Source organism: Patella vulgata, chromosome 2 (genome assembly GCF_932274485.2).
Source record: "Patella vulgata chromosome 2, xgPatVulg1.2, whole genome shotgun sequence".
NCBI lineage: Eukaryota > Metazoa > Mollusca > Gastropoda > Patellidae > Patella > Patella vulgata.
This window is the reverse complement of record NC_065880.2, coordinates 8,056,586-8,067,148: the sequence shown is the minus strand read 5'-3', so window position 1 is coordinate 8,067,148 and position 10,563 is coordinate 8,056,586. Positions and strand designations below refer to the sequence as shown.

The following is a 10,563-nucleotide window of genomic DNA, read 5'->3' as shown; positions in this document are numbered from 1 at the left end:
CATCTTGGATGGCCACAAATTTTGGTTTTGACTGCAGATTGTATATTATTTGTTTCTTTGGCGGCAAGCTCAGCGAGAGTGTTGTTTTTTATACGTCGTAGATAGCGTTTGGAGTATCCCCTTTCCCTTAGTTTGCTAAATACCAATGTACATGCTGACTCAAAGTCGGTCTTCTGAGTACATATACTATGAAAACGGAGAATCTGAGATTTTATGATGCCAGAGAATGTATGTTTTGGGTGAAAGGAGCTTTTGAACAATAATTGATGTGTGTCGGTTTCTTTGAAAAATACTTTAGTTTCCAATTGGCCTGTGATTTTGGTGTTGCTACTTTTAAACACGGTAGTATCAAGGAAATCTATGCTGTTATGGCTTACATTTGCGGTTAATTTGACAGATGGATGATGATTGTTCAGAATGTTGAAAAACGTCCAAAATTCGTCCAGTGTGTACGTCCAGACTATGAAAACGTCATCTAAAAACCGCCCATAGAAATCTGGTTTTAATGGACAGAGTGGCAGAAGAGATTTGCATAACTCGGGGCAAATCGTTTTCCCATCGCAGTTCCGGAAGACTGAAGGTATACTTGGTCGTTAAAAGCGAAGTCATTCCTCCTCAGACAAATGTCGAGTAGTTTGAGGATTTCTTCGTCCGGCCTGGATGCTTGCGGGTTTCTAAGAAATGCTTTCCTAACTGCTTCAATACCTGTGTTATTATCAATGTTCGTGTACATGCTTTGTACGTCGATGGATATTAAAATGGTGTGTTCGGGGACTCTTAACTGTTTGATTTTCTGAATGAAATCGTTAGTGTCTTTAAGGTAGGATGGGTAATAAGAAATGGTCTATATATTGTGATACGTTGTATCATTCGCTGCCACAGTCTGATATTATTGGGCGTCCCTTGGGTATTTTATTAGGTATAAACCATTCTGTTTCTGGATTTTTATGTATTTTTGGTAGTGTATAGAGATGTCTTTGTCGGCAGTCAGATTTAGCAGATAGATAATCATATTGTTTTGCTGTTATGTATTCCTTATCCTGCAATTCATATAAGATGTTGTTTATTAAAGTTGCGGTGTCCTTAAAGATGGGTTGGCCTAATTTAGTGTAATGTATAGGATTACTTAATTGTTTTTCTGCCTCTGAGATATAGTCTGCGCGATTCATTATGACACAACACGAGCCTTTGTCGCTTTTCTTAATTATTATGTTTTTGTCTTTTTTAAGGGTGTTTAATGCCGTTTTAGTTGCACGGTTGAGATTTGGTTTTTGTGATTGTGGTTGAATGGATGATATTTCTATATTCATTTCGTCGAATGTTTTTAGGATGGCTGGTGATAATGACTTTTTAGGTGGTTTCCATGTGGATTTTGCTGTGAATAATTTTTTACCTCTGCCGGGTTTGTTCCTAAAAAAATAAGTCAACAAAAGTAAACATTAGGGCTAGGTCGAGGGTTAGGGTTGGGATTAGCGCTAGCCTGTTTACATTCTCGTGACCTATGACGAAAAACCGAGTTGGCCTTATCATTTAGCACTAACTCTATCAACATGGTCTTATTTAACGATGAATATTCGTATTCCATGCATATCATTCACTAATAAGGGCGCTGAAGTTGTGTACTGGAAAAGACTTAAGTCGAGACGACGAGTTTTCCCACTCCAAAAGTAGTTCACTAGATTGTTCATTAATCTCTGAGAGGGCTAATTTTCTCGCAGACTCGATAACAAATGTTGGGGGGAAAGGTAGCACGTTACTTATCGCCATTGGAAACCAGAATCAATGACCAATCAGACTCGAAAACACAAGACAGAGTAATAATTAATAGATAAGAAGTCAGGTCAATTTTTGTCAATCAGGGGATAGATTGTGTCTGGTAAACACGCGCTAGCATGGCAACAACAGAGCCCCCGGCAAACGTCTAATCCGCCATCTTTGAACTCGTCGACATATGTTCAAAGTTTTCGATGTAAATAACTAAAAGGGTGATGGTAAATATTTGAAATTTGCTTATATGTTTAAAATAAATAAGGGAGAGGGAGGGGGTGGCCGAATCGTTAGCGAGTGAGCGTTGTATCATAAGGTCTGTCATTGAGTCGCCTGTCCAACCTCGTGGGGTTTCTCCGCGTCCTCTAGTTTCCTCCAACTGCAAGCGAATTATTGAAATAAAATTGTAGTATATGTCAGTCCCGAAATGACCTAATATTTGTTAAGTGAACGTGAAACCCCATTTCTTTCTCTGGTCCAAAGCTTGTAGGTAACAAGGCGTAGGGTTTTCTTCAGTGGGTTCTCCGGTTTCCTTGAAGAAAGAACATTATTATAGCAAAGGTTAGCCCCGAAATGACCCCCCCCCCCTCTCTCTCTCTCTCTCTCTCTCTCTCGTAGTTTTTCTCAGGGTGCTCCGGTTTCCTCCCACTGCTAAAGACCCATATGCACAATGTTAGTCCCGAAACGACCATGTTTGTGCCGAGTGGACGTTAACCTCCTCTCTCTCTCTCTCTCTCTCTTAAGTAATATCAATGAAATATATATCACTATTGAATTTACACGTACGTATGTTTTATATACGCTTCATGAAACTTTCCCCTTGTCAGTGATGCAGGACGGAGGGCCTGACAAGGACAGCTGTCAAGTCATTCGGATGAGACGAAAAACCGAGGTCCCGTGTACACATTGGCGTGCACGTAAAAGATCCCTTGACAGTTGGAATTCGATATAAGAGTAGGCCGTAGTGCCGCTGTCCGGGCAAAATTTCCCTCATAGCACACTGTATGGCGTATGCCCGTCTTCATTAGCCCAGTTTGGAGCAAAACAGTAGGACGTTAAACCCCATTTCATTTCATGAAACTACTCGAACTATGGCTGTTCTACTGATACAACTTGATCTATATTCATTTAGCGATGTAAACATTCATGGAATACTGACACTAGATGGCTCTAGGGAGCTGATTTCCGTTTAGATTTTCATGGAAGATTGGAACCTTCACTTGATGATGTATTGACCAACCCTGACACGAGATCTCGAGAGAGGTGAGATTTGTGACGTTTATTAAATCACAGGTTGTTGGCGATTGGTTAATAGTTGGTTGTATTTCTATGTTGTATGTCTATAATATTAATAGGGGTTATATTTCTATAATATTAATAGGGTTGTATTTCTATAATATTAATAGGGGTTGTATTTCTATAATATTAATAGGGGTTATATTTCTATAATATTAGTAGGGGTTATATTTCTATAATATTAATAGGGGTTATATTTCTATAATATTAATAGGGGTTATATTTCTATAATATTAGGGGAGTTGGATGGCCGAATGGTTAGCACGCGCGCGCTGTATCATACGGTCTGTCATTGAGTCAACTGACGGGGTTTCGATTCCTCGGTTGTACGTGACCAGGAGTAGGGTCGCCTGTCCAACCTCGTGGGTTTTCTCCGGGTCCTCCGGTTCCCCCCCCACTGCTAAAGACCCCTACGCGCAAGCGATTTATTGAAATAAAATTGAAACATGTGTTAGTCCCGAAATGACCTAGTTTGTGTCGAGTGGACGTTAAACCCCATTTCTCCCTCCCTTTCCCTATAATATTAATAGGGGTTATTTTTCTATATGGAGTATTATTAATAGATAATAGAGGTTTTATGTCTATAATTACTGGTAGTCTGTTATTGCATGGATAATTCGGGTTTTTAGTCATAGGAAATGAAATGGTTTTTAATGAAGACGGGCGTACACGATGTACTATAAAAGAAATTTTCGCATACAGCGGAGCTATAGCCTACTCTTATATCGAATTTCATCTGTCATTGGTTCTCTTAGGTGCGCGCCAACGGGTAAACGAGACCTCGATTTTTCGTCCCAGTCGATCTGCTCTTGCCAACACCTCCGTCCTGCATGAGAGGTATCTCATTTCCTCTGATAGTACACCATCAATATAATTCTCTTCTCTTTGCCCGGCTCTAATATGTCCAAAACTTTCGTTGGGTCGAAAGCTTTCTACTACAGATGGAGCAACATGTGGCAACGTCGTGCTTAAAAGCAGATATAGGACAAGAAGATATGAAATGAAATGGGGTTTAACGTCCTACTAGGCTAAAAAAAAAGACGTGCATACGCCATACAGTGGGCTATGAGGGGAATTTTGCCTGGACAGCGGCAGTACGGCCTACTCTTTTATCGAATTCCAACTGCCAGGGGATCTTTTACGTGCATTCCAATATATACACGGGACCTCGGTTTTTCGTCTCATCCGAAGGACTAGACAGCTGTCCTTGTCAGGCCCTCCGGGGGTTTAACTTCCTACTGTTCTGCTTCAACTGGGCTAATGACGACGGGCATACGCCATACAGTGTGCTATGAGGGAAATTTCGCCCGGGCAGCGGCACTATCGCCTACTCTTATATCAATCCCAACTGCCATGGGATCTTTTACGTGCACGTTTTTTTGTTCCATACGAACGACTATACGTTGTCCCTTGCCAGGCTCTCGGTCGTTCACCCATGACAAAGGGGAAGCACGCCGGAAAATCGCGATAAACTTTCTCGGCCAACGCAGGGATCGAAAACGGGACCTCCAGATTAGCGAGCCAACGTCATACGCACTGAGCCACCGTGGCTCTCAATATAGGACACGGGATACCATTAATTCCTTCGCGACGAATATATTGCAAAAGTTATCAATAGTTTTCATCTCCTTTTCGCTTTCTCCCTTTTGCATGGTGGGTTTTGTTTTTACTTTTTGTTGTAGAATCGAACAAAATGGTTCGAATAATAATATATACATTTTCTGCCAGGTTTTTGAGGAATATACGTGATTTTCAGATGGAAGGATAAGACAGTTATGAGGTCGGTTGCCTTTAAATAAATGGCGGGTATTTGCAAGTTGGGGCAGAACAGTAGGACGTTAAACCCCATTTCATTTATCGAATTGTGGTCTGTATATATCCTATATGTTAGCATCATGCGATAAACTGTGATTCATTCAGCTAGTATCAGAGGTTAAATAACGGCATCTCTTTCAATGGTGGACAACGAGTGACAGTCGATTAAGGAAATTGGTGTTGGTAACTCGTGGACAAATTACTACACACTTAAGACTAGCGTTATTTGATTGGAGGTCACGGGGTCAATAACCCGGTCAAGGCTTGGCCCTGAGTTCACAAAACATTCTCAGACTTAAGAATTTACTCAAAATATAGCCCTTTATAAAACTTTGTTGTTTTAATGTATCAAATACATCAATAAGAAACTATATGCAAAGTTATATGTTTCTGGATCAAAGGTATTTCTTATAAACAGTGATTGAAAGTTGAGTAAATTCTTAACTTAAGTCTTCCACTAATTCCGAATTTGATTATAATAGTCTTGAATGGAAATGGCGTGTACTAGGCAAGGAGACATCAGGTATTGGGGTTATGATAGGCCGACTTTAAATATTGGGTGGGTGGGGTGGGGGGCGAATGGTTAGTGCGTGCGCGTTGCATCATTTGATCTATCATTGAGTCAACTGGCGTGGTTTCGATTCCCCAGTTGTCGTCTATCCAACCTCGCGGGTTTTCTCCAGGTACTCCGGTTTCCTCCCACTGCTAGCGAATTATTGAAACAAAATAGAACCATATGTTAGTCCCAAAACGACCTAGTTTGTGTCGAGTGGACGTTACCCCACCCACCCCCCACCCCCTCTCTCTCTCTCTCTCTCTCTCTCTCTCTCTCTCTCTCTCAATATTATAGACTTTTAAGTCAAATAATAACAACGAAATACATAACATTATCTAAAAACACAATTAGCATTTAATCATTTAAATATCAAATCAACAATATATTTGGTATTTGTGATATTATAAAATATCAAAGAAAAAAGGTGTAATTATATATGTTAATAACATCTTGGTTTCGTGAGTTAACTGTAGATTCTGGAAAATATGATAATGGTATATATAATGGGACGTCATCCTTTGATGTTGGCGTACCATTATTTCAAATAATGGTTCAAATAATGGTATGGGCAATGTGCCAAGCGTACATGATTTATACTAGTTGAAATTTTGGACTCGCGTGACGTGAGTTAACTGTAGATCCTGAAAAATATGATAAAGATATATATAATACGACACCGAAAGTCAATATATAGCATTGAACTATTGCGGCTCAATATCTATTTGTTAAGGCCAGCTTAATTTTTTTCAAGGTCGCTGAGAGGTAAACAAGGTTAGGACAAGTGATTGTTGGCGAGATTGTAGGTTAGGGTGAAGGTAAGCATTGGGGCTAGATCCAGGCTTAGGGTTGGGATTAGCGCTAGCCTTTTTTACATCTCGTGACCTATGACGAAAACCTGAGCGGGCCTTATCATTTAGCACTAACCGAACCATTGTTTAAAGTTGCTAAGTCTCTAACTCAATATCATCCAAAATCTTCGAAATTGAAAACACGAATTATTTGTCAGTTTAAATCAACATTGATGATATAATCTTACCGGGAAAAGATGGGCTTCCGATATCCAATATTTAAGGCAAAATAAACATTTTATCATTGGTACACGAATTATGTAGAATAATGCAATTCAGTGCCATTTGTAACAAGGGACTCGAAGAACGAAGCTAGACATATTCCACAAGTCATGTCAAATGGTAAAGATGCGCAATGAATAACACGGTGTAGACTGGAATAACCAGACGCCAGAGATTGCCATTCGTTTGAGACTTCTGGCGTATTATAACATAATGACTTATGTCATAGAGGCGTCCTGCCATATTAAAATACGTGTTAGTGATTGTAACATAAACCTGTCGCTATCAATACCCGGCTGGAGATCTTGGTAGTATTCCTTATGTCATTGCGTAACTATAACTTGTTGTTGGCATGTCTTATCTAACTTTCTTTGTCTGATAAACTATATTGAATGTTAAACCTTCATATGATGCTTGATACATTAGACAGGTGTCTAATGAGCTCCTTTGTCTCGAATACGTTTATAAACTCAGAACAGAAACGAATCTTCAGGCGGGTCCAGGAGGCCATGCTAGGCGGGTGCCTAGATCAAGGTACCTAATGGATACGAGAGAGGTCCAAGCAGGACACTGGAGCTGGGGCCATGTAATATAAGTTAGTTTGGAGTTGGCACACGTGCCTAGCCAAGCTAAGGCCATGGCTCACTCAGCATATGTTAGTTATGGAGTCTTTAAGTTTTTGTACATAATATGTTTAGAAGAATTAAAGTATTAATAGAAGCTGAAACTAGTCGTGTCATAAGAACCTGATAGAAAGAAGAACCAATACTGTCACAGTATTTCGCCGAACATAACTGATTAGAAATTACAGTAAAACAGAAACGATTGAATGAAAATCAGTTTATATACATCCATATTATATATTATATGCGTTGCGATCCATTTGTGTCAATTTCCAGGTCCCAAATATTAGCGATTTATCCCTTTTAATGAATATGTATGATTATAATAATACACTAGCCTGGGGAAGGGGCGGGGTTCAAGGGTGAATCAATCCCGTTCAAAGACAGCAATACGTTTAAGCAACATAGGTAATGTACGTGCCAATTACAGTTCACATACCAGGGGCTCCGGAGTTCGATCCTGACGTTGGTCGAGACCGGTCCCTTGGAGTTTACATTATTGTTTGCTCTTGTTGATGGACCAGCGTACTCTCTCTCTCTCTCTCTCTTTCTCTCTCTTTCTCTCTCTCTCTCTCTTGTTGGTTTTGTCAATGACGGACCAGCGTATATTCGTTCAGATGTGTAAGTAAATAGAGAGAGAGAGAGAGAGAGAAAAAGAGAGAGAGAGAGAGAGATTGGGTTTAATGTCCACTCGACACAAAATAGGTCATTTCGGGACTAACATATGGTTTAATTTTATTTATATAATTCGCTTGCGCGTAGGGGTCTTTAGCAGTGGGAGGAAACCGGGGGAACCGTGTAAGTAAATAAATCTTTGACAGTTTTAATTCGATGCAATGTATGGGTATTCATGCCACTAGCCAGGCTAAATATCCCCTCGTGGCTTGTACCCGTGTTCATTATCCCGGTTGGCGCAGAAAAGTAGGACGTTAAACACTATTACATTCATTTTGTTCCTTCACTTACCTCATTTACCATACCAACTGCCACTGCCGTATCCGTATCCACCGCCCATACCATATCCACCGCCCATACCATATCCACCGCCCATTCCATATCCGCTCATCCCATATCCGCCCATTCCATATCCGCTCATCCCATATCCGCCCATCATACTTGGATACGAACTATAACTCATCATACTTGGATACGAACTGTAACTCATACTTGGATACATGCTGTAACTCATCATACTTGGATACATGCTGTAACTCGACATGCTTGGATACATGCTGCTATAGTAACCACCTCCTCCTGACAGACCATGTGAAGCAGAACCATATCCTCCCAACACAGAGTGTAATGTTACCAACAAGACAAAACCAACTGAAAAGCACATAGTGTTCATCTGAAAGAAACAAATATATATATATATATCCAATCTGATTAAAACACAGACCCGATTTAATTTCGTTTTTTTAGTTCAGAATTTCGTTTTACTTATCTTTACTAGACTAGGGTCTCGAAGAGTTGTTATATAACGCCAACGGGTGTTCTGGATGATGTGAGGGATTAGACAATGAAACGGTCTGTTACCGCGACGTTTTGGCGTAAGGTGCACGGAAGTGTGGGTAATCCACCAGAAACATCAAATGGTTAATCAATGTCTGGCGTCATAGGGTCAAAAGTCGCTCGTACGACCCCTGACGCGACCTTCAACGACAACCGGCCAGATCTTCATGTAGTAGAGACCATGGAAAGTATAAAAAAAAAGAAATATAGATCTGTATTTTAATCTGATGGAGTCACAGAACTAGTACATAGCAAGGGGTCTTTAGCAGTGGGGAGGGGGGCGGAGGAACCGGAGGAATCACACGAGGTTGGACAGGTGACCCTACTCCTTGCCACGTACAACCGGGAAATCTCAATCACGCCAGTGGTAGGAAACCGGAGGACCCGGAGAAATCCCTCGAGATTGGAGTGTAACTGTAAGAAGTGTTAGCAGATGTTTTAGAAAGAGTAAGTGCAGATATACCCCACCGCAAAGTTTTATTGAGCTTTTTGTTAAGACAGCGGCTTTTCTGTCTGCCATTCCATGAATTCAGTCCGTCCAGGTTGCGTTTTGATGCACACCAATGTGAACTTTGTATTTTTTCCAATAGAACGACGGGCGACACAGGGGACTCTACTCAGGACACGCCCGGATTTAAACCCCGGAAAATTTATGTCGATTGTTCTTGGATTTCGAACGCCGGCACAACTGACGACTGCTGGGAAATTGTCAACATGTGATAATTTAGAATTGGGTATAATCTTTTAACCTTATTCTGTTAGAGGAATGCTCTCTCTCTCTATCTCTCTCTCTCTCTCTCTCTCTCTGGCTGAATGGTTAATCCGTGTGCGTTGCACCATAAGGTCTATCATTGAGTCAAGTAGCGTGGTTTCAATTCCCCGGCTGTACGTGTCCACCCTCGTGTGTTTCACCGGGTCCTCCGGTCTCCTCCGACTCTTACTCGCATTTAAATTATTGAAATAAAATCAAACCATATGTTAGTCCCAAAATGACCTAGTTTCTGTCAAGTGGACGATCGGACTCAGGGACTGCTGGTTAGGAAGCCAGCGCCATACTATACTCGGGGAATAACACGCCTGGGATAATTTAGATCTAGATAGGCTACAGTCTTACCTTATTCTGTATCCACAGCAGAGATTCAGACAAAAATATTGGTTAAATATTGCTACTATTCTTTCTACACACCAGTAATGTTTATATACTAAACAACATCAAAGCCGACATGCGGTACACGGAAATAACCGAAAACATGCGGAAGCTCACAAAAATGCACTATAATGAAATCATTTAGTAAAAAAATATATCGACCTTGTTCTATTACAATACTGACCATCGTTTGAATTTATTTCAATGTACCACGTGACTGCAGAACGTGTCGTTGAAAGTTAAATGCTAAAAGGATTAACATAACAGTTATTCATAGGGAGTGATATTGCTTTAAAAGAATACAGTAGAGGGTGGTAGGGTGAGAAAAGTCTGCCCTTTATTTGTTTTCGTAATAAGTAGAACGATTACCATTTTTTTTCTGTCTTAGAACGTGAGTATTTGTGATTTTTATTTTTGCACTTTTAACAGGGCGGGTCATGGGTTTCGCCTAGGTGGGACGGAGGTGGTCATTCCAAAAGGGCATAATGATATGTTGGGTTTCAGGGGTCGATACGAAACGTGCGATTTTAAATGTTTTCCTTTGTGTGTGCGTGTGGATGTGGGGGGTATTATGGTTGAGTGTAGTGTATAATGTCCTACTGTTTCTAAGAAACCCGGCTAATGAGAGAGAGAGAGAGAGAGAGAGCGAGAGGGAGAGAGAGAGGGAGAGAGTATTTAACGTCCATTCGATACAAACAAGGTCATTTCGGGACTAACACATGATCAAACCCAATTTCAATAATTCGCTTGCGCTTAGGGTCTTTAGCAATCGGAGGA

At 40.6% G+C, this 10,563-nt stretch overlaps 1 long non-coding RNA gene across 1 annotated transcript; it reads right to left on the bottom strand.

The window, feature by feature from the left end:
- Window positions 1–5,765: 5,765 nt before the first annotated feature.
- On the bottom strand, window positions 5,766–9,863 carry LOC130010954 (uncharacterized). Its single transcript, XR_008786259.1, has 3 exons — window positions 9,754–9,863; window positions 8,094–8,475; window positions 5,766–6,075 (listed from the first exon to the last, which is right to left on the bottom strand). It is a non-coding gene; the product is annotated as an uncharacterized LOC130010954 (long non-coding RNA).
- Between the last annotated feature and the right edge of the window lie 700 nt (window positions 9,864–10,563).